Source organism: Mobula hypostoma, chromosome X1 (assembly GCF_963921235.1).
Source record: "Mobula hypostoma chromosome X1, sMobHyp1.1, whole genome shotgun sequence".
Classification (NCBI taxonomy): Eukaryota; Metazoa; Chordata; class Chondrichthyes; order Myliobatiformes; family Myliobatidae; genus Mobula; species Mobula hypostoma.
The window spans coordinates 68,963,663-68,988,239 of NC_086128.1; the positions used below are offsets into that span (position 1 = coordinate 68,963,663).

At 51.7% G+C, this 24,577-nt stretch overlaps 1 protein-coding gene across 3 annotated transcripts in view; it reads left to right on the top strand.

Moving 5' to 3' along the window:
• LOC134340426 (growth factor receptor-bound protein 7-like) overlaps positions 1-24,577 on the top strand; it is a 189,476-nt gene that overhangs the window by 51,844 nt on the left and 113,055 nt on the right. Inside the window, exon 1 of one of the 3 annotated variants that reach the window (XM_063037646.1) lies at positions 6,257-6,401. The exons of the other annotated variants lie outside the window; for them this stretch is intronic. The gene's annotated coding sequence lies outside the window, so the exon portion shown is untranslated. Of the gene's footprint in view, positions 1-6,256; positions 6,402-24,577 lie in introns of those variants that run through there. 3 annotated transcript variants of the gene reach the window in all.

Sequence of the window (24,577 nt, forward strand, 5' to 3'; positions counted from 1 at the left end):
ACACAAACACACATACACACACAGACACAGAGGCACACAGAGAGAAACACAGACACACACATGAACAAACACACACACACACACACACACACACACACACACACACATTCACACACACATTCTTTTAAACGCCAGCGAGCACCTTGAGCACCAGCCTGGGGCCATCAAACGCTCCTCGTACATTAACCCTTTCACTCCCGTTGTTTAAGCGGCTGCCCTTTCCCTTCAGCCGTTCCCTGAGGGAGCAAGCTCCACCACAGATGAACGCGGAATTTATAGCTTCATAGCAGGGGTTCCCAAACTTCTTTGTAACGCCATGGACCAACACCGTTAAACAAGGGGTCCGCGAATTGAATTGACTTCATTACTTACATCCTTCATATACACGAGGAGTAAAAATGTTTACGTTACATCTCCGCCTAAATGTGCAAATCATAGTAATTTATAATAAATAGTATGTACAACAGGACAGTCATTATAACATAGAAATACAGTTGTGTCAGCGTGAATTAATCAGTCTGATGTCCTGGTGGAAGAAGCTGTCCCGGAGCCTGTTGGTCCTGGCTTTTATGCTGCGGTACCGTTTCCCGGATGGTAGCAGCTGGAACAGTTTGTGGTTGGGGTGACTCAGGTCCCCAGTGATCCCTCGGGCCCTTTTTACACACCTGTCTCTGTAAATGTCCTGAATAGTGGGAAGTTCACACCTACAGATGCGCTGGGCTGTCCGCACCACTCTCTGCAGAGTCCTGCGATTGAGGGAGGTACAGTTCCCGTACCAGGCAGTGATGCAGCCAGTCAGGATGCTCTCAATTGTGCCCATGTAGAAAGTTCTTAGAATTTGAGGGCCCATACCAAACTTCTTCAGCCGTCTGAGGTGAAAGAGGCGCTGTTTGCCTTTTTCACCACACAGCCGGTGGGTACAGACACCTGAGATCCTCGGTGATGTTTATGCTGAGGAATTTAAAGCTGTTCACCTTCTCAACCCCAGATCATTGATGTCAATAGGGGTGAGCCCGTCTCCATTCCTCCTGTAATCCACAACCAGCTCCTTTGTTTTTGCAACGTCGAGGGAGAGGTTGTTTTCTTGACACCACTGTGTCAGGGTGGTGACTTCCCTGTAGGCTGCCTTGTTATTATTTGAGATTAGGCCGATCAGTGTCGTGTCGTCAGCAAATTTAATTAGCAGGTTGGAGCTGTGGGTGGCGACACAGTTATGGGTATACAGAGAGTAAAGGAGGGGGCTCAGTACACAGCCCTGAGGGGCACCTGTGTTGAGGATCAGAGGGTTGGAGGTGAGGGAGCCAACTCCTACCACCTGCCGGCGATCTGACAGGAAGTCCAGGATCCAGCTACACAAGGCAGGGTGAAGGCCGAGGTCTCTGAGCGTCTTGTCGAGCCTGGAGGGAATTATGGTGTTGAATACTGAACTGTAGTCCAAGAACAGCATTCTCACATAAGCATCCTTCTTCTCCAACACACACAAGATGCTGGTGGGACGCAGCAGGCCAGGAGGCATCTATAGGAAGAAGTACTGTACTTCCTGTGGATGCTGCCTGGCCTGCTGCGTCCCACTGGCATTTTGTCAGTGTTGCTTGAATTTCCACCATCTGCAGATTTCCTCGTGTTTGCATCCTTCTTCTCCAGGTGTGTGAGGACGGTGTGTGGAGGTGTGGCTATTGCGTCGTCTGTCGATCGGTTGTGTCGGTAGGCGGGTTGTAGGGGTCCAGTGTGGGTGGGGTGATCCTTGACCAGCCTCTCAAAGCATTTGTTTATTATTGAGGTGAGTGCGACAGGACCCCAGTCGTTCAGACATGTTACCTTGGCCTTCTTTGGTGCAGGGACAATGGTGGATGTTTTGAAGCAGGACACTCTGTGAGAGGGAGAGATTAAAAATGTCTGCAAACACACCTGCCAGTTGTGCTGTGCACACCCTGAGTTCCCGCCCTGGGATGCCGTCCGGTCCCGCGGCCTTGCGGCTGTCCCCTCGATGGCAACCTCTGCGTACCTCAGCGTCAGAGATGACCAAGGTACCGGTCGCATCATCTGCAGGTCTCCGCAGGGGATATACTATTGGCAACATCGAATCGGGCGTAAAAAAAGATTCGGCTCTTCTGGGAGAGAGGCGGCGACGTTGGAAACTCCACTGTGCTTAGCTTTGAAGCCTGCGGTGGTGTGCAGACCTTCCCACAAGCTGCGAGTGTTATTGGTGGAGAGGTGCGCCCGGCCCCCAGGTTCGGAGCCCCTGCTTTACAGGGAAGGAGGTCGAGGCTCCGGCGGGAGGGGGCAGAAGGGGTTCACCGGGATGCCGACTGGATTAGAGATGCCCAGGCTGTCACCAGAGGCTGGACAAACGTGGACTGTTTTCTACGGAGCGATGGAGGCCGAGAGGAGATCTGACAGAGATCCACTCCAGCGGCCAAGCATTGGCTCTCCTCCTCCCCCAGGTCTCGGGCCTGGGCCCTGCTGCCTCGATTCAGCCTGTACACCAGCGTCCTGCGCCTTCGAGACTTCAGTTCTCACCATAGAGGCGGTTCAGAAGCCCAACTCCGACAGGGATGTGACAGGAATCGAGTTCAAAGGTCTGGGCGTTATGCTTCAGCTTTGTAAAACTCTAATTAGGCCACATCTGGAGTACCTTGCAATATTTAATTTATGCCCTTCAGTTCGGTACTTATATGTGATTCATCTGTGGATTTTATCCTTCCCTTCAAAGGGCATGGTGTGTTATCTGTACTACTGTGCCTTACGCCCTGGTTTGGAGAAACGTTCTCCTGTTTGACACGTATCTAGTTAAGTGACAACAGACCTGACTTGACTTGGTTGCCTACGGTTCTGGTCGCCCCACTACAGGAAGGATGTCGAGGCTTTGGAGAGGGTGCAGGAGAGGTTTACCAGGATGCTGCCTGGTTTAGAGAGCATGTGTTATCACGAGAGGCTGGGCAAACTTGGGCTGTTTTCTCTGGAGCACCAGAGACTGAGGGGAGATCTGACAGAGATTATGAGAGGCAAAGATAGAGTGGATAGGGAGTATCTGTTTCCTCAGGGTTGAAATGTCTAATACCAGATAACAGCACAGCATTGATGGGCCGAAGGGCTTGTTTCTGTACTGTTCTATGTCTGTGTCTGCGTTCCGCTCAGTACAGACTCTTCAGCTCTGGCCTCTTAACTGACTCAGTCTACCCCTCCCTCCCTCCCACATACTGTAACCCTCTGTTTTTCTGTCTATCTGAGAGACACTTCAATGTCCCTCATGTATCTGCCTCACCCACCACCCTTGGCAGGGTGTTCCACACACCCACCACTCTCTGTGTAAAAAAAAATTACCTCTGTCAACCCCCCCCCCCATACTTTCCTCCAATCACCTTAAAATCATAAACACAAGAAATTCTGCAGATGCTGAAAATCCAGAGCAAAACACCTACACACACACACACACACACACACACATTCACACAGACACACACACACACACACACATTCACACACACACACACACACATTCACACAGACACACACACATTCACACACACACACACACACACACACACATTCACACACACACACACATTCACACAGACACACGCACTCACACACAGACACAGAGGCACACAGACAGAAACACAGACACACACATGAACAACACACGCTCACACACACACAAACACAGACACACACAGACACTCTCACACACACACTCTCTCACACACACACTCTCTCTCACACACACACACACACATTCACACACACACACACACACACATTCACAGACACACACATTCACACACACACACACATTCACACACACACATTCACACATACACACACACACATTCACACAGACACACGCACTCACACACAGACACAGAGGCACACAGACACACACATGAACAAACACACGCTCACACACACACAAACACAGACACACACACACAGACACTCTCTCACTCACACACACACTCTCTCACACACACACACACACAAACACAGACACACATTCACACATACACACACACAGACAGACACTCTCTCTCACACACAGAGACAGACAGACACACACACAGACACTCTCTCTCACACACACACACACGCACACACACACAGACACTCACACACAGACACACATTCACACATACACACAGACAGACACTCTCTCACACACACACACACACACACATACACACACAGACACACACATTCACACATACACACACACAGACAGACACTCTCTCACACACACACTCTCTCTCTCTCTCTCTCACACACACACACACACACACTCACACACAGACACAGAGGCACACAGACAGAAACACAGACACACACATGAACAAACACACGCTCACACACACACAAACACAGACACTCTCTCTCTCTCTCACACACACACTCTCTCTCTCACACACACACACACACACACACACACACACACACACACACACACACACACACGGCCGGAGGAACTCAGCAGGTCGGGCAGTATCTATGGAGAGGAATAAACAGTCGATGTTTGGGGCCTTGATCCTTCATCGGGACATTAAAGCGATCAGTTTTGTCTCAGAGAGACGGCAGGGGTGTCAACGAGCCCGTCCGCCCCAGTGACACCCAGGCTACTAACCGGTGCGCCTTTGGACTGTGGGGAGGAAACCGAGGCACCCGGAGGAAGCCCACGCGGTCACGGGGGAGAGGACGTACAAACTCCTCACGGGCGCCGGCGGCAATTGAACCCGGGTTCCCGGCGCTGTAAAACGTTAGGCTAACCGAGCACCCCCTCCCCGACCGTCTTTACAGTCATTCGCCTTCACATTCCCATCCCCCCTCCCCCGGGGGGGAAGGCAGGAGAGTGGAAGTTGAGGAATCAGCTGTGAATGGGATACCAGAACAGACAGGATGGGCCGAACGGCCTAGTTGTGCTCCGATGGGTTCTGGTCGGAGTGTTTTATACGCTTTCGGCTGATTCAGCGCTGCCTCTGTAACGCAATCATTTGGATCAGAATTTTCCAATTAAATATTAACTTGTTTTAATCTGTCTGTCGAAGGGAGGAGAATGCATTTGCAGGCGGGTCCGGGCGCCGGCAGAGGTGGTTGGGGAAGCCAGCTGAGATTCCGACCCGAGTCGCACGGCAGAAAGTGACAGGTTGACCTTTTCGTAGGTGATTCAGCGGTGCGAAACCCTGCGAGAACCGGCCGTGTGCGTGTACAAACACACGCGGGCTGTCTCCCCGCGCCTGCCCCGGGGGCAGCTCGCTGATAACCGGCCGTGACTCAACCAGATCGCTTGGCTGCCAGCCACTTCCCCACCCCTCACCCCTCCCCTCCGCTCCCCTCCCCTTCCCTTCCCTTCCCTCACCCTCCCCTCTCCTCACCTCACCCCTCCCCTCCGCTCTCCTCCCCTTCCCTTCCCTCCCCCTCCCCTCCCCTCTCCTCACCTCACCCCTCCCGTCCCCTTCCCTTCCCTCACCCCTCCCCTCCGCTCCCCTCCCCTTCCCTTCCCTCCCCCCTCCCCTCCCCTCTCCTCACCTCACCCCTCCCCTCCCCTTCCCTTCCCTCACCTCTCCCCTCCGCTCCCCTCCCCTTCCCTTCCCTCCCCCTCCCCTCCCCTCTCCTCACCTCACCCCTCCCCTCCCCTTCCCTTCCCTCACCCCTCCCCTCCGCTCCCCTCCCCTTCCCTTCCCTCCCCCTCCATCCCCTCTCCTCCCCTTCCCTTCCCTCCCCCTCCCCTCCCCTCTCCTCACCTCACCGCTCCCCTCCCCTTCCCTTCCCTCCCCCTCCCCTCCCCTCTCCTCACCTCACCCCTCCCCTCCGCTCCCCTCCCCTTCCCTTCCCTCACCCCTCCCCTCCCCTCCGCTCCCCTTCTCTCCCCTCACCCACCTCCCCTCCACTCCCCTCCACTCCCCTCCTCTCCCCTCCGCTCCCCTCACCTCACCCCTCCCCTCTCCTCACCTCACCCCTCCCCTCCGCTCCCCTCCCCTTCCCTTCCCTCACCCCTCCCCTCCCCTCCTGTCCCCTCCCCCTCCCCCCTCCCCTCCCCTCTCCTCACCTCACCCCTCCCCTCCGCTCCCCTCCCCTTCCCTTCCCTCACCCCTCCCCTCCGCTCCCCTCCCCCTCCCCTCCCCTCTCCTCACCTCACCCCTCCCCTCCGCTCCCCTCCCCTTCCCTTCCCTCACCCCTCCCCTCCCCTCCCCTCCCCTCACCTCCCTTCCCCTCCGCTCCCCTCCCCTCTCCTCACCTCACCCCTCCCCTCCGCTCCCCTTCCCTCACCCCTCCCCTCCCCTCACCTCACCCCTCCCCTCCGCTCCCCTCTGCTCCGACACTTTGCCCGACTCGCAGCTGGAATAGAGAGAGAGAGAAATGACGGGGATGCCAATTCTGACAGCTCACACCGCACTCGCTGAGGGGAACAGGTAATCTTCAGTCCTGTTTCCGCGCTGGGATTGTTACGTGGTTGTCCGATTCTCTGCTCCCACTCTCCCTCCGCGCTTTTATAAAAAAAAACCAAAGATCTGTTACTTTTCCATTTACTCTGTCTGCAAACGATGAGGCGTCAGATATCGGGGTCGTCGGATGACTTGTCTGGCTGGGCTGATCTCAGATTCAACTGCAGAACTCCCAAGCTGCTAAAGTATCCCCCCTCCCTCCCTCCCTCTCTCTGTCTGTCTCTCTATCCCTCTCTCTGTCTGTCTCTCTCTCTCTCTCCCTCCCTCTCTCTGTCTCTGTCCCTCTCTCTCTGTCTCCCTCCCCCTCTCTCTCTGTCTCTCTGTCCCTCTCTCTCTGTCTCTCTCCCTCTCCCTCCCTCTCTCTGTCTGTCTCTCTCTCTCTGTCTGTCTGTCTCTCTCTCTCTCCCTCTCCCCCTCCCTCTCTCTCTCTCCCCTCCCTCTCTCTCTTCCTCTCTCTCTCTCTCTCTGTCTCTCTGTCCCTCTCGCCGTCTCTCTCTCTGTCTCGCTCTCTGTCTCTCTCTCCATCTGTCTCTCTCTCTGTCTCTGTCTCTCTCTGTCTGTCTGTCTCTCTTTCTCTCTCTCTGTCTATCTCTCTGTCTCTCTCTCTGTCTCTCTCTCTCTCTCTCCATCTGTCTCTCTCTCTCAGCACAAGGAGTGTTTCTCTTGAATCAGAATCAGGTTTATTATCGCTGAGAGACACGATACTAGATTGCTCCCCTACCTAACAAAGAGGCCCCTTGAGTGTATGTTCACGGTCTTCTGCTGTTGTAACCCGTCCGCTTCAAAGTTCGACGTGCTGTGCTGTTCAGAGACACTCTTCTGCAAATCACCGTCGTAACGTGTGGTTATCTGAGTTACCGTCACCTTCCCGTCAGCTTGAACCAATCTGACCATTCTCCTCTGACCTCTCTCATAAACCAGGTGTTTTCACCCACAGAACTGCCGCTCACTGGATGAAGTTTTTGCATTTTGCTCCATTCTCTGTAAACTCTAGAGCAGGGGTTCCCAAACTTACTTATGCCACTGATCAATACCACTAACCGAGGGAGTCTGTGGGGATTAGCAGTTTCTGAGATACTCAAACCACCCTGTCTGGCACCAACAGTCAAAGTCACTTAGATCGCATCTCTTCCCCCGTTCTGATGTTTGGGTCTGACCGACAGCTGAACCTCTTGACCACATCCGCGTGCTCTTATGCTTTGAGTTGCTGCCAGGTGATTGGCCGATTAGATATTTGCATTAACGAGCAGGTGCACAGGTGCATCAGATAAAGCAGCCGGCGAGCGCGTGCCAAGCAATTTGCGGTTTTACGGCAACAGTGGGCTGTGCGTAGGTTATACTGCCGAATTACAATAGCAAATAGCCTGCATGTTAAAAAATAACTTGTGTAAAAAGAGAGAAAAAAATAGTGCGGTAATGTCCATGGCTTCAGTGTTCGTGCAGAAATCTGATGGCGGAGGGGAAGGAGCTGTTCCTGAATCGTTGAGTGTGTGTCTTCAGGCTCCTGTACCTCCTCCCTGATGGCAGAGGGGAAGAAGCTGTTCCTGAATCGTTGAGGGTGTGTCTTCAGGCTCCTGTACCTCCTCCCTGATGGCAGAGGGGAAGAAGCTGTTCCTGAATCGTTGAGTGTGTGTCTTCAGGCTCCTGTACCTCCTCCCTGATGGCGGAGGGGAAGAAGCTGTTCCTGAATCGCTGAGTGTGTGTCTTCAGGCTCCAATACCTCCTCCCTGATGGCGGAGGGGAAGAAGCTGTTCCTGAATCGTTGAGTGTGTGTCTTCAGGCTCCTGTACCTCCTCCCTGATGGCAGAGGGGAAGAAGCTGTTTCTGAATCGTTGAGTGTGTGTCTTCAGGCTCCAATACCTCCTCCCTGATGGCGGACGGGAAGAAGCTGTTCCTGAATCGTTGAGTGTGTGTCTTCAGCAATGAGAAGAGGGTGACTGTACTTTGCTTGGGAAACTACCGACAGTGTTGTAGGCATCTGTGACTGGTGAAGTACTTTGATCTCAGGTCAGCGCCTTGTGCTCTCAGAGCACGCCACAGTACCGCAGTGACCAGCGCCGTGCTACAACAGGTCAGGGTTCAGAGTTCAATTCCGACGCCGCCGTTAAGGAATTGGAACGTTCTCCCTGCACCCTCATGGGTTTCCTCCGAGTGCCCTGGTTTCCTCCCACAGTGCACAGACAGCGAACTCACTGTAAGAAACTCACAAAAGATGAGACCATTTAAGTGGGGCTATATTACGGAGTGGGCAGGTGGCCAAGTGGTTAAGGCATTGGACTAGCGACCTGAAGGTTGTGAGTTCGAGCCCCAGCCGGGGGAACGTGTTGTGTCCTCGAGCAAGGCACTTAACCACACAGTGCTCTGCGACGACACCGGTGCCAAGCTGTATGGGTCCTAATGCCCTTCCCTTGGACAACATCGGTGGCGTGGAGAGGGGAGACTTGCAGCATGGGCAACTGCCGGTCTTCTGTACAACCTTGACCAGGCCTGCGCCCTGGAGAGTGAAGACTTTCCAGGCGCAGATCCATGGTCTCGCAAGACTAGCGGATTTAATATTATAATCCAGGGGATTTGGAGGGTTGTGGAGAGGTCACAGCCTGATGCGAGAAACATAAGGTTGTGTTAGCAGGTGATTTTTAACTTCCCACATATTGACTGGGACTCCAAAACTGTAAAAGGACAGGATGGGACAGAGTCTGCCAAATGTGTTCAGAAAAATTTTCTTAACCAGTACCTCAAATTCCCAACGAGAGAGCGTGCGATACTTTGCCATTGGAGGATGAAGCAGGGCAGGTGACACAAGTTTGTGGAGGGGGAACGCTTTGCATCGGGCGATCACAACGCCATTAGTTTCAATTTAAATATGCAAAAAGATAGGTGTTCACCGGTTGAGATTCTAAACTGGAGAGGGGCCAAATCTGATGGTACCAGGAAAGATCTGTCAAGTGTGGACTGGGACGGGCTGGTTTCTGGCTAAGGTGCACTTGGCAACTGGGAGGCCTGCAGAAATGAAATTTTGAGAATACAAAGCTTGTGCGCGCCTGTCAGAATAAAAGGCAAGGATAGCAGGGACCTCGGTCTCCCGGTTAAGGGGGAAAGAAAGAAAAGAGATGCCTAGTAGTTATAAGCAGGGAGGAACAAACGGGGTCCCTGAGGAGTAGAGGAAATGCACAAGAACTCTTAAGAAGGAGGCAGGAGCAGAGAGAGCAGCGCACCACGTGTGCGCAGCCCTCCGGTGAAAAAATGATATCGTATCTGTTAACTAGGGGCTGTGGACAATTCTGATTTGATGGAGACGGACGTGAAAGCACAGAGGAACATCTGGAGAAGTTTCTGAAATGCTGGTTCGCTGCTGTCGTTACTGCGCGGTCAGGAATCTTCCGGAGGGAAGGCCTCAAAATCCCCGGCTTTGCCTGCTGTTGGCGACCGAGGCTGAGGTCGAAGCGTTCGGATAGAGATGGCGCTCGGTACTCGGTGTCGGAGAGCTGATCGGAGCTCGAAGTTTCCGGATGATGCAGAGTCGGACTGTGGTCGGCATGGCAGGGAGAGTTTTTCTTCCTTCGCCCGTCTGCGTGAGATGTGGGACATTTGAGAGACTTTGAACTTTTTACTGTGCTCACAGACTGTTCTTCATCAAGTTATGGTATTGTTGCACTGTTGTAACTATATGTTATAATTATGTGGTTTTGTCAGTTTTTTCAGTCTTGGTCTGTTCTGTGTTTCTGTGATATCACACCGGAGGAAATACTGTATCTATTTTTTAGCACAATAGAGACATAGAATAGTACAGCACAGTACAGGCCCTTCGGCCCACAATGTTGTGCTGACCCTCAAACCCTGCCTCCCATATAAGCCCCCACCTTAGATTCCTCCATATACCTGTCTAGTCGTCTCTTAAACTTCACTAGTGTATCTGCCTCCACCACTGACTCAGGCAGTGCATTCCACACACCAACCACTCTCTGAGTAAAAAACCTTCCTCTAATATCCCCCTTGAACTTCCCACCCCTTACCTTAAAGCCATGTCCTCTTGTATTGAGCAGTGGTGCCCTGGGGAAGAGGCGCTGGCTATCCACTCTATCTATTCCTCTTATTATCTTGTACACCTCTATCATGTCTCCTCTCATCCTCCTTCTCTCCAAAGAGTAAAGCCCTAGCTCCCTTAATCTCTGATCATAATGCATACTCTCTAAACCAGGCAGCATCCTGGCAAATCTCCTCTGTACCCTTTCCAATGCTTCCACATCCTTCCTATAGTGAGGCGACCAGAACTGGACACAGTACTCCAAGTGTGGCCTAACCAGAGTTTTATGGAGCTGCATCATTACATCGTGACTTTTAAACTCTATCCCTCGACTTATGAAAGCTAACACCCCATAAGCTTTCTTAACTACCCTATCCACCTGTGAGGCAGCTTTCAGGGATCTGTGGACATGTACCCCGAGATCCCTCTGCTCCTCCACACTACCAAGTATCCTGCCATTTACTTTGTACTCTGCCTTGGAGTTTGTCCTTCCAAAGTGTACCACCTCACACTTCTCCGCTTCACCATCTGCCACTTCTCAGCCCACTTCTGCATCCTATCAATGTCTCTCTGCAATCTTTGACAATCCTCTACACTATCTACAACACCACCAACCTTTGTGTCGTCTGCAAACTTGCCAACCCACCCTTCTACCCCCACATCCAGGTCATTAATAAAAATCACGAAAAGTAGAGGTCCCAGAACAGATCCTTGTGGGACACCACTAGTCACAATCCTCCAATCTGAATGTACTCCCTCCACCACCACCCTCTGCCTTCTGCAGGCAAGCCAATTCTGAATCCACCTGGCCAAACTTCCCTGGATCCCATGCCTTCTGACTTTCTGAATAAGCCTACCGTGTGGAACCTTGTCAAATGCCTTACTAAAATCCATATAGATCACATCCACTGCACTACCCTCATCTATATGCATGGTCACCTCCTCAAAGAACTCTATCAGGCTTGTTAGACATCATCTGCCCTTCACAAAGCCATGCTGACTGTCCCTGATCAGACCATGATTCTCTAAATGCCCAGAGATCCTATCTCTAAGAATCTTTTCCAACCGTTATCCCACCACAGACGTAAGGCTCACTGGTCTATAATTACCCGGATTATCCCTACTACCTTTTTTGAACAAGGGACAACATTTGCCTCCCTCCAATCCTCTGGTACCATTCCCGTGGACAACGAGGACATAAAGATCCTAGCCAGAGGCTCAGCAATCTCTTCTCTCGCCTCGTGGAGCAGCCTGGGGAATATTCCGTCAGGCCCCGGGGACTTACCTGTCCTAATGTATTTTAACAACTCCAACACCTCCTCTCCCTTAATATCAACATGCTCCAGAACATCAACCTCACTCATATTGTCCTCACCATCATCAAGTTCCCTCTCATTGGTGAATACCGAAGAAAAGTATTCATTGAGGGCCTCGCTCACTTCCACAGCCTGCAGGCACATCTTCCCACCTTTATCTCTAATCGGTCCTACCTTCACTCCTGTCATCCTTTTTCTCTTCACATAATTGAAGAATGCTTTGGGGTTTTCCTCCTACCCTACTCGCCAAGGCCTTCTCATGCCCCTTTCTTGCTCTTCTCAGCCCCTTCTTAAGCCCCTTTCTTGCTACCCTAGATTCCTCAATAGACCCAGCTGATCCCTGCTTCCTAAACCTCATGTATGCTGCCTTCTTCCACCTGACTAGATTTTCCACCTCACTTGTCACCCATGGTTCCTTCACCCTACCATTCTTTATCTTCCTCACCAGGACAAATTTATCCCTTACATCCCTCAAGAGATCTCTAAACATCGACCACATGTCCATCGTACATTTCCCTGCAAAAACATCATCCCAATTCACACCCGCAAGTTCTAGACTTATAGCCTCATAATTTGCCTTTCCCCAATTAAAAATGTTCCTGTCCTCTTTGATTCTATCCTTTTCCATGATAATTATAAAGGCCAGGGAGTGGTGGTCACTGTCCCCCAGATGCTCACCCACTGAGAGATCTGTGACCTGACCCGGTTCATTACCTAGTACTAGATCTAGTATGGCATTCCCCTTAGTCGGCCTGTCCACATACTGTGACAGGAATCCATCCTGGACACACTTAACAAATTCTGCCCCATCTAAACGCTTGGAACTAATCAGGTGCCAATCAATATTAGGGAAATTAAAGTCATCCATGATAACAACCCTGTTATTTTTGCATCTTTCCAAAATCTGCCTCCCAATCTGCTCCTCTGTATCTCTGCTGCTACCAGGGGGCCTATAGAATACCCCCAGTAGAGTAACTGCTCCCTTCCTGTTCCTGACTTCCACCCATACTGACTCAAAAGAGGATCCTGCTACATTACCCACCCTTTCTGTAGCTGTAATAGTATCCCTGACCAGTAATGCCACCCCTCCTCCCCTTTCCCCCCCTCTCTATCCCTTTTAAAGCACTGAAATCCAGGAATATTGAGAATCCATTCCTGCCCTGGTGCCAGCCAAGTGTCTGTAATGGCCACTACATCATAATTCCATGTATGTATCCAAGCTCTCAGTTCATTACCTTTGTTCCTGATGCTTCTTGCATTGAGGTACACACATTTCAGCCCTTCTACCTTACTGTCTTTACACCGTTTATTCTGCTTCTCGTTCTCTTTCTTTTTAAAAGAGGACTGCGTGTTTTCATAATCTAAAAGAGGGATGAGAGAAGATTTAGATTAGATTATGAGGACACTCAGTCCTCGTTTATCGTCATTTAGAAATGCATACATGCATTAAGAAATGATGCAATGTTCCTCCGTCCGGAGTGATATATCACAGAAAACAGGACAGACCAAAGACTAACACTGACAAAACCACATAATTATAACATATAGTTACAACAGTGCACAATACCATAACTTGATGAAGAAGTCCGTGAGCACAGTAAAGTTCAAAGTCTCTCAAATGTCCCACATCTCACGCAGACAGGAGAAGGAAAAACTCTCCCTGCCATGCCCGACCACAGTCCGACTCTGAGTCGTCCGAAAACTTCGAGCTCTGATCAACTCTCCGACGCCGAGTACTGAGCGCCATCTCTGTCCGAATGATTCAACCTCTTTCTCGGTCACCAAAGGCAGGCAAGGCCGGGGATTTTGAGGCCTACCCTCCGGCAGATTCTCGATCGCGCAGTAACGACAGCAGCGAACGAGCGTTTCAGAAATTTCTCCAGATGTTCCTCTGTGCTTTCATGTCCCTCTCCATCAAATCAGAATTGTCCACGGCCCCTATTTAACGGATACGATATTATTTTTCACCGGAGGGCTGCGCACGCGCGGTGCGCTGCCTTCTTCTCCTCCCGCCGAAATTGAACGGTAATCCATGTGTGGAGCCAGAAGAGGTGGGGAGCTCTTAAATGGTTTTTTTTGCATCTCTATTTACTCGGGAAACGGGCACAGAGTCTGTCGAAGTGAGGCAAAGCAACAGCGAAGTCATGGGCCCTAAACAGATCACAGAGGAGGAGGTGTTTGCCGTCTCGAGGAAAATCAGGGTGGATAAATCCCCAGGGCCCAACAGGGTCTTCCCTCGGACCTTGCAGGAGGCAAGTGCGGGCACTGCAGGGGCCCAGGCAGAGATGTTTAAATCGTCCCTCAGTGACAGGTGAGGTACCGGAGGATTGGAGGATAGACGATATGGTCCTGCCGTTTAAGAAAGGCTCTCAAAATACGACAGGCCTGACACCAGCAGTGGGAAAGTGATTGGAGGCTGTTCTAAGACATTGGATAGATGAGTATTTGGAGAGAGAGGGATTGATTTAGGGTCTTGTGCGTGGTAGGACGTGACTAAACCAATCCTATAGAGATTTTTGAGGAAGTTACCAAGAAAGTTAACGAAGGTAAGGCAGTGGATGTTGTCTACATGGACTTTTTCAAGGCATTTGACAAGCACCCGCATGGGAGTTTGGTCACGAGGGTTCAGGCGCTTGGTATTCAAGATGAGGTAGAAAATCGGATAAGACATTGGCTTTGTGGGAGAAGGTTTGTGGGAGGGTTGCCTCTCTGACTAGAGGCCAGTGACTCATGGTGTACTGCAGGGATCATTGCAGTATCTATTGTCATCTATATCAACGATCTGGATGATGGTGTGGTTAACTGGATCAGCAAATTTGCAGATAACACCAAGACTGAGAGAGTAGTGGACAGCGAGGAAGACTACCAGAGATTTCAGTGGGATCCGGACCAGCTGGGAAAATGGACTGAAAAATGGCAGGTGGAATTTAATGCCAACGAGTGTGAGGTGTTGCATCCTGGTGAATCTCCCCTGCACCCTTTCTAATCCAGGCAGCATCCTGGTGAATCTCCTCTGCACCCTCTCTAATCCAGGCAGCATCCTGGTCAATCTCCCTCTGCACCCACTCTAATCCAGGCAGCATCCTGGTCAATCTCCTCTGCACCCTCTCTAATCCAGGCAGCATCCTAGTGAATCTCCTCTACCCTCTCTAATCCAGGGAGCATCCTGGTGATTCTCCTCTGCACCCTCTCTAATCCAGGCAGCATCCTGGTCAATCTCCCTCTGCACCCTCTCTAATCCAGGCAGCATCCTGGTCTATCTCCTCTGCACCCTCTTTAATCCAGGCAGCATCCTGGTCAATCTCCTCTGCACCCTCTCTAGTCCAGGCAGCATCCCAGTAAATCTCCTCTGCACCCTCTCTAATCCAGGCAGCATCTGGTGAATCTCCTCTGCACCCTCTCTAATCCAGGCAGCATCCCGGTGAATCTCCTCTGCACCCTCTCTAATCCAGGCAGCATCCCGGTAAATCTCCTCTGCACCCCCTCTAATCCAGGCAGCATCCTGGTAAATCTCCTCTGCACCCTCTCTAATCCAGGCAGCGTCCTGGTGAATCTCCTCTGCACCCTCTCTAATCCAGGCAGCATCCTGGTGAATCTCCTCTGCACCCTCTCTAATCCAGGCAACATCCTGGTGAATCTCCTCTGCACCCTCTCTAATCCAGGCAGCGCCCTGGTGAATCTCTTCTGCATCCTCTCTAATCCAGGCAGCGTCCTGGTGAATCTCCTCTGCACCCTCTCTAATCCAGGCAGCATCCTGGTGAATCTCCTCTGCACCCTCTCTAATCCAGGCAGCGTCCTGGTGAATCTCCTCTGCGACCTCTCTAATCCAGGCAGCATCCTGGTGAATCTCCTCTGCACCCTCTCTAATCCAGGCAGCATCCTGGTGAATCTCTTCTGCACCCTCTCTAATCCAGGCAGTGTCCTGGTGAATCTCCTCTGCACCCTCTCTAATCCAGGCAGCGTCCTGGTGAATCTCCTCTGCACCCTCTCTAATCCAGGCAGCATCCTGGTGAATCTCCTCTGCACCCTCTCTAATCCAGGCAGCATCCTGGTGAATCTCCTCTGCACCCTCTCTAATCCAGGCAGCATCCTGGTCAATCTCTTCTGCACCCTCTCTAATCCAGGCAGCATCCTGGTGAATCTCCTCTGCGACCTCTCTAATCCAGGCAGCATCCTGGTGAATCTCCTCTGCACCCTCTCTAATCCAGGCAGCATCCTGGTGAATCTCCTCTGCACCCTCTCTAATCCAGGCAGCATCCTGGTGAATCTCCTCTGCACCCTCTCTAATCCAGGCAGCATCCTGGTGAATCTCCTCTGCACCCTCTCCAATCCAGGCAGCATCCTGGTGAATCTCCTCTGCACCCGCACTAAAGCATCTGCATCCTTCCTGACTCGAGGTGAACGTAATTCTCCAAGTGTTTTATTTGTCTGTCCTTTGCCAGTGACTGTTAAATCCACTCAGGACCTGACAGTTCTGTGCTTTCAGCTCACACCCTGTCTGGCAGACCTCCAGCTCGGCGTGCCTGCACCTGGGACGTACTCATGAAAGCACCTGAGGAGTGATTGGGGCGTGGCGGTGGCGCCGTGCGGGCTGCTACGTTTGGGATTCAGGTGTCTCCACATCATCGGCGGCCTCTTCCCGGCCCCCGCGGCAGCAGGGTTGCAAACCAGGACGAAAGCCAGCTGGCCAATCACATCAAACCCGCGAGCAGGCCCAGGTTGTGTCAGAAACAAGTCCTGTCCCAGACCAACGCAGATAAGACCACAAGGCATAGGAGCAGAACCAGGCCATTCAGCCCATCTAGACTGCTGTGCCAGTCCATCACGGCTGATTTACTATCCCTCTCAACCCCATTCTCCTGCCTTCTCCCCGTTATTGACGACTCCCTGACTAATCTGGTACAAGCCACCTTTGCTTTAACTATACCCAATGATTTGGCCTTCACAGCCTTCTGTGGCAATGAATTCCACAGATTCACCACCCTCCGGCTAAAGAAATTCTCCTCATCTCTGTCTTAAATGGACGTCCCTCTATTCTGAGGCTGTGTCCTCTGGTCCGAGACTCCCCCACTATAGGAAACATCCTCTTCACATCCACTCTATCTGTGCCCTCTGGTCCTAGACTCCCCCACTATAGGAAACATCCTCTCCACATCCACTCTATCTGTGCCCTCTGGTCCTAGACTCCCCCACTATCGGAAACATCCTCTCCACATCCACTCTATCTGTGTCCTCTGGTCCTAGACTCCCCCACTATAGGAAACATCCTCTCCACATCCACTCTATCTGTGTCCTCTGCTCCCAGACTCCCCCACTATAGGATACATCCTCTCCACATCCACTCTATCTGTGCCCTCTGGTCCTAGACTCCCCCACTATTGGAGACATGCTCTCCACATCCACTCTATCTGTGTCCTCTGGTCCTAGACTCCCCCACTATAGGAAACATCCTCTCCACATCCACTCTATCTGTGTCCTCTGGTCCGAGACTCCCCCACTATAGGAAACATCCTCTCCACATCCACTCTATCTGTGTCCTCTGGTCCGAGACTCCCCCACTATAGGAAACATCCTCTCCACATCCACTCTATCTGTGTCCTCTGGTCCTAGACTCCCCCACTATAGGAAACATCCTCTCCACATCCACTCTATCTGTGTCCTCTGGTCCTAGACTTCCCCATTATAGGAAACATCCTCTCCACATCCACTCTATCTGTGTCCTCTGGTCCTAGACTCCCCCACTATAGGAAACATCCTCTCCACATCCACTCTATCTGTGTCGTCTGGTCCTAGACTCCCCCACTATAGGAAATATCCTCTCCACATCCACTCTATCTGTGTCGTCTGGTCCTAGACTCCCCCACTATAGGAAACATCCTCTCCACATCCACTCTATCTGTGTCCTCTGGTCCGAGACTCCCCCACTATAGGAAACATCCTCTCCACATCCACTCTATCTGTGTCCTCTGGTCCTTGACTCCCCCACTGTGTGGTGAGAGGCCGAGACACAGATGGTAAGGACCCAATTGCTGGAGTATCTGAGATAGGTGATTTTGAGACGCAGACGAGAACGGGGTACTCGACCAGATGCCAGACAAGAGACGAGACGAGGATCCAAGCAAGAATCCAAATGAAGTCGAGCTGACGATCGAGCATCGAACCTGAGGTCGGGAGCTCTTTAAATATCCAAACCTTGCCGCCAAGACATGGCCGCTAGTTAGCGGAGCAGGCCGGGATCTTGAATGGGAGCACTGCTACTAACCCTACTCTGGAGCACCAGAGTGCCTAATCTCCTGCGGCCGGGTGCGTGCCGTAACGACCCAAGCCCTTCAGAGTTTGTCGGGTTCCAATGGGACTCGTCGTTATGGAGCATTGAGGAAGGGTTCAGCAAAATGCAAGCTCGTTCCTCAGGAACCAGGGTCCAACACGCAGTGCATACATCATAAATTCTGAATTGATTCCCCAGCCTGTGCCCTCATCTCCAAGGACTCTACAACTCGTGTTGTCACTCGGTGTTAATCATTTTTTAGCTACACAGTCTGTCTCCTCTGTCAGTCTCTGTGTGCGGACGTTCATTGATTCTGTTGTGTTTCTTTGTTCGGCTGTGAAGAAGAATCAGGTTTAACATCACCGGCCTGAGTCATGAAGTTTGTGAAAGTTAAATTAAATACGGGGTGCCAAAACAGAAATAAAAAGTAGTGCGGTCGTGTTCACGGGTTCGTTGTCCGTTCAGAAATCGGATGGCAGAGGGGAAGAAGCTGTTCCTGAATCACTGAGTGTGTGTCTTCAGGCTCCTGTACCTCCTCCCTGATGGCAGAGGGGAAGAAGCTGTTCCTGAATCACTGAGTGTGTGTCTTCAGGCTCCTGTACCTCCTCCCTGATGGCAGAGGGGAAGAAGCTGTTCCTGAATCGTTGAGTGTGTGTCTTCAGGCTCCTGTACCTCCTCCCTGATGGCGGAGGGGAAGAAGCTGTTCCTGAATCGTTGAGTGTGTGTCTTCAGGCTCCTGTACCTCCTCCCTGATGGCAGAGGGGAAGAAGCTGTTCCTGAATCGTTGAGTGTGTGTCTTCAGGCTCCTGTACCTCCTCCCTGATGGCAGAGGGGAAGAAGCTGTTCCTGAATCGTTGAGTGTGTGTCTTCAGGCTCCTGTACCTCCTCCCTGATGGCAGAGGGGAAGAAGCTGTTCCTGAATCGTTGAGTGTGTGTCTTCAGGCTCCTGTACCTCCTCCCTGATGGCAGAGGGGAAGAAACTGTTCCTGAATCGTTGAGTGTGTGTCTTCAGGCTCCTGTACCTCCTCCCTGATGGCAGAGGGGAAGAAGCTGTTCCTGAATCGTTGAGTGTGTGTCTTCAGGCTCCTGTACCTCCTCCCTGATGGCAGAGGGGAAGAAACTGTTCCTGAATCGTTGAGTGTGTGTCTTCAGGCTCCTGTACCTCCTCCCTGATGGCAGAGGGGAAGGAGCTGTTCCTGAATCGTTGAGTGTGTGTCTTCAGGCTCCTGTACCTCCTCCCTGATGGCAGAGGGGAAGAAGCTGTTCCTGAATCGTTGAGTGTGTGTCTTCAGGCTCCTGTACCTCCTCCCTGATGGCAGAGGGGAAGAAGCGGTTCCTGAATCGCTGAGTGTGTGTCTTCAGGCTCCTGTACCTCCTTCCCGACCGTAACAGTGAGAAGAGGGCGTGTCCTGGGTGGTGGGGGTCCTTCGTGATGAACACTGTGTTCCTGTGATACCCTTTCTTGAAGATCCTACAGAAGCTGGTGCCTGTGATGGTGCTGACTAATCTTACACCTCTCTGTAGCTTACAAGCCAGTGGTGCAGCCAGTCAGAATGATCCCCACGGTCCAGTGGTAGAAGTTTTTGAGTGTTTTCGTTGACAAACCAAATCTCCTCAAACTCTGAATGAAACGTAGCCGCTGTCTTGCTTGCTTTACAGCTGCATCGATGTGTCGGGTCCCGTCTGCGTTCGGGTTAGGTCACTCTCTCCACTTCAGGGCATGAAGGGATACGGGGAAAGGGGCAGGAGTTTGAGGCTGAGAGGGGAAAATGGATCAGCCACGATGAGATGGTGGAACAGACTCGATGGGCCGAATGGCCTAATTCTGCTCCAATACATTTGGTCTCATGGCCAGGGCAGTGACAACATATAAAGGGTTAAATGAGCAGGGGAACACTAACCTTCAGGGAGTCCTACACAAGGTCTCCCAAGTCCCTTTGCATCTCAGATTCCTGAATTTTCTTCATTTAGAAAATAGCCCGCACATTTACTTCTCCTACCAAAGTGCATGACCATGCATTTTTCAGCATCGTATTTCATTTGCCACTTTCTTGCCCATTCTCCTAATCTGTCTAGGTCCTTCTGCAGCCTACCTGTTTCCTCAACACTACCTGCCCCTCCACCAATCTTCATATCATCTGCAAACTTGGCAACAAAGGTTGGAGGAACAACACCTTATAGCCTCCAACCTGATGGCATGAACATCGACTTCTCAAACTTCCGCTAATGCCCCACCTCCCCCTCGTACCCCATCCGTTATTTATTTTTATATACACATTCTTTCTCTCTCTCTCCTTTTTCTCCCTCTATCCCTCTGACTATACCCCTTGCCCATCCTCTGGGTTTTCCCCCCTCCCCCTTTTCCTTCTCCCTGGGCCTCCTGTCCCATGATCCTCTCATATCCCTTTTGCCAATCACCTGTCCAGCTCTTGGCTCCATCCCTCCCCCTCCTGTCTTCTCCTATCATTTAAGATCTTCCCCTCCCACTTTCAAATCTCTTACTAGTTCTTCTTTGAGTTAGTCCTGACAAAGGGTCTCGGCCCAAAACGTCGACTGTACCTCTTCCCAGAGATGCTGCCTGGCCGAATGCGTTCACCAGCAACTTTGATGTGTGTTGCCTGAAATTCCAGCATCTGAAGATTTCCTCATGTTGGCAACAAAGCCATCTGTACCATCATCTAAATCATGAAAAGAAACGGTCCCAACACCAACCCCTGTGGAACACCACTAGTCACTGGCAGACAACCAGAAAAGGATCCTTTTATTCCCACTCGCTGCCTCCAACCAATCAGCCGATGCTCTAACCATGCCAACTTTCCTATACTGGGGCTCTTAACTTGGTAAGCAGCCTCGCGTGTGGCACCTTGTCAAAGGCCTCCTGGAAGTCCCAATCTACCACGTCCACTGCATCCCCTTTATCTATCCCACTTGTAATCTCCTCAAAGAACTCCAGCAGGTTCGTCAGGCAGGAATTTCCCTGAAGGAAACCACGCTGACTTTGTGCTGGCTTGTCCTGTGTCACCAACCCTGCACAGCCGACGCCCAGCGGGGGCCTGCCACCACAATAAACACGTTCACAATCGCGTGTGAACTGTATGTTTGTTGGCAGGAACAGACTGAATGGGCCAATGGGCCCTGTTTCTGTGCTGTGCAGTTCCGTGTCGATGGCTGAAATGGGACGCTGCCCCAGCAGCACTGCCTGTTAACCCGCATTCCAATCAGCCCAATTATCATTTGTTTGACTGACAAATCAGGTATCAGATAACTGTGAACAAAGAGCCTTTTCATCTGAGAGTCACGGTGAGTGTGTTTCTGTTGTTAAACAAGGGGATCAGAATCACAATCTGGTTTTTAATGTCACTGGCGCATGGCATGAATTTGCTGTTTCGTGGTATCGGTGCGGTGCCGTAGACGATAAAAATTAAAAGGCTATCGATTACAACAAGTGTATGTAAAAGAAAAAGCTAAATCAAGCAAGCGATGCAAAGAGGGGCAGCAAAAACGGTGTTCATGGTCCCTGGCCTGCAAACCTCTCAACCTTTCCTCTCCGTGTGCCCGCCCAACTGTCCTTTAAATGTTGCTGTACCTGCCCCAGCCACTTCCTCAGGCAGCCCCAGTCCACATAGGTACCAACCCTCGTGTAAAAGTATAATCCCTTCGGCTTCCTCACATTTGGAACTTTTGCATAGTCCTCTGTTCCCTCCCCCCTCCTTCTTATTCTGGCATCTACCCCCTCCCTTTCCAGCCCTGTTGAAGAGTCTCAGCTCAATACATCAGCTTTATACTCCCCCATAGATGCTGCCTCCTTCCCCTTTCCCCTCCCACCTACCTTCCCCCCTCACCTGGTCTCACCTGTCACCTGTCAGCTTGTCCTCCTCACCACACCCACATTCCCCCCTCACCTGGTCTCACCTGTCACCTGTCAGCTTGTAATCTTCCCTTCCCCCTCACCTGGTCTCGCCTGTCACCTGTCAGCTTGTAATCTTCCCTTCCCCCTCACCTGGTCTCACCTGTCACCTGTCAGCTTGTAATCTTCCCTTCCCCCTCACCTGGTCTCGCCTGTCACCTGTCAGCTTGTAATCTTCCCTTCCCCCTCACCTGGTCTCGCCTGTCACCTGTCAGCTTGTAATCTTCCCTTCCCCCTCACCTGGTCTCGCCTGTCACCTGTCAGCTTGTAATCTTCCCTTCCCCCTCACCTGGTCTCGCCTGTCACCTGTCAGCTTGTAATCTTCCCTTCCCCCTCACCTGGTCTCGCCTGTCACCTGTCAGCTTGTAATCTTCCCTTCCCCCTCACCTGGTCTCACCTGTCACCTGTCAGCTTGTAATCTTCCCTTCCCCCTCACCTGGTCTCGCCTGTCACCTGTCAGCTTGTAATCTTCCCTTCCCCCTCACCTGGTCTCGCCTGTCACCTGTCAGCTTGTAATCTTCCCTTCCCCCTCACCTGGTCTCGCCTGTCACCTGTCAGCTTGTAATCTTCCCTTCCCCCTCACCTGGTCTCACCTGTCACCTGTCAGCTTGTAATCTTCCCTTCACCCTCACCTGGTCTCGCCTGTCACCTGTCAGCTTGTAATCTTCCCTTCCCCCTCACCTGATCTCGCCTGTCACCTGTCAGCTTGTAATCTTCCCTTCCCCCTCACCTGGTCTCGCCTGTCACCTGTCAGCTTGTAATCTTCCCTTCCCCCTCACCTGATCTCGCCTGTCACCTGTCAGCTTGTAATCTTCCCTTCCCCCACCCACCCAACTTCCCCCTAACGTTATTTAAACTAGCTGGCCGGCTGCTAAGGAGCTACTCTATTGCAGACATCCCACCTCTCCCGGAAGGTCCGGGAGTCTCCCGCAAATTGATGGTGCTACCTCCCCGAAATGAGTTTTTGCAGGGTGGAATGTCTGGTGATGCTAGTATTCATTTCGAGAGGACTAGAATATAAAAGCAAGGATGTAATGCCAAGGCACTGGTCAGGCAGCTCTTGGTGTGTCTCGGGATCAGTTTTGGACCCCGTATCTAAAGAAAAGATCTACTGGCATTGGAGAGGGTCCAGAGTGGATTCACAAGGGTGATCCCAGGACGAAAGTGGTTACCGTGAAAGGACCGATTGTTGGCCCTGGGCCTGTACTCACTGCAATTCAGAGGAATCAAACCCTACAGAATATTGAAAGGCACAGATAGAGTGGATGTGGAGAGGATGTTTCCCATAGTGGGGGAGTCTAGGACCAGAGGACACAGATAGAGTGGATGTGGTGAGGATGTTTCCCGTGGTGGGGGAGTCTAGGACCTGAGACACAGATAGAGTGGATGTGGAGAGGATGTTTCCTATACTGGGGGAGTCTAGGCCCAGAGGACACAGATAGAGTGGATGTGGAGAGGATATTTCCTATAGTGGGGGAGTCTAGGACCAGACGACACAGATAGAGTGGATGTGGAGAGGATGTTTCCTATAGTGGGGGAGTCTAGGACCAGAGGACACAGATAGAATGGATGTGGAGAGGATGTTTCCTATAGTGGGGGAGTCTAGGACCAGAGGACACAGATAGAGTGGATGTGGAGAGGATGTTTCCTATAGTGGGGGAGTCTAGGACCAGAGGACACAGATAGAGTGGGTGTGGAGAGGATGTTTCCTATAGTGGGGGAGTCTAGGACCAGAGGACACAGATAGAGTGGATGTGGAGAGGATGTTTCCTATAGTGGGGGAGTCTAGGACCAGAGGACACAGATAGAGTGGATGTGGAGAGGATGTTTCCTATAGTGGGGGAGTCTAGGACCAGAGGACACAGATAGAGTGGGTGTGGAGAGGATGTTTCCTATAGTGGGGGAGTCTAGGACCAGAGGACACAGATAGAGTGGATGTGGAGAGGATGTTTCCTATAGTGGGGGAGTCTAGGACCAGAGGACACAGATAGAGTGGATGTGGAGAGGATGTTTCCTATAGTCGGGGGAGTCTAGGACCAGAGGACACAGATAGAGTGGATGTGGAGAGGATGTTTCCTATAGTGGGGGGAGTCTAGGACCAGAGGACACAGATAGAGTGGATGTGGAGAGGATGTTTCCTATAGTCGGGGGAGTCTAGGACCAGAGGACACAGATAGAGTGGATGTGGAGAGGATGTTTCCTATAGTCGGGGGAGTCTAGGACCAGAGGACACAGATAGAGTGGATGTGGAGAGGATGTTTCCTATAGTGGGGGGAGTCTAGGACCAGAGGACACAGATAGAGTGGATGTGGAGAGGATGTTTCCTACAGTGGGGGGAGTCTAGGACCAGAGGACACAGATAGAGTGGATGTGGAGAGGATGTTTCCTATAGTCGGGGGAGTCTAGGACCAGAGGACACAGACAGAGGGGATGTGGAGAGGATGTTTCCTATCGTGGGGGGAGTCTAGGACCAGAGGATGTCAATTTAGAACAGAGATGAGGAGGAATTTCTTCATCCAGATGTTAGTGAATCTGTGAAACTCATTGCCACAGATGGCTGTGGAGTCCAAGTCACTGGGTATATTTAAGGCGGTGGTTTATAGATTCTTGATTAGTCAGGATGTCAGA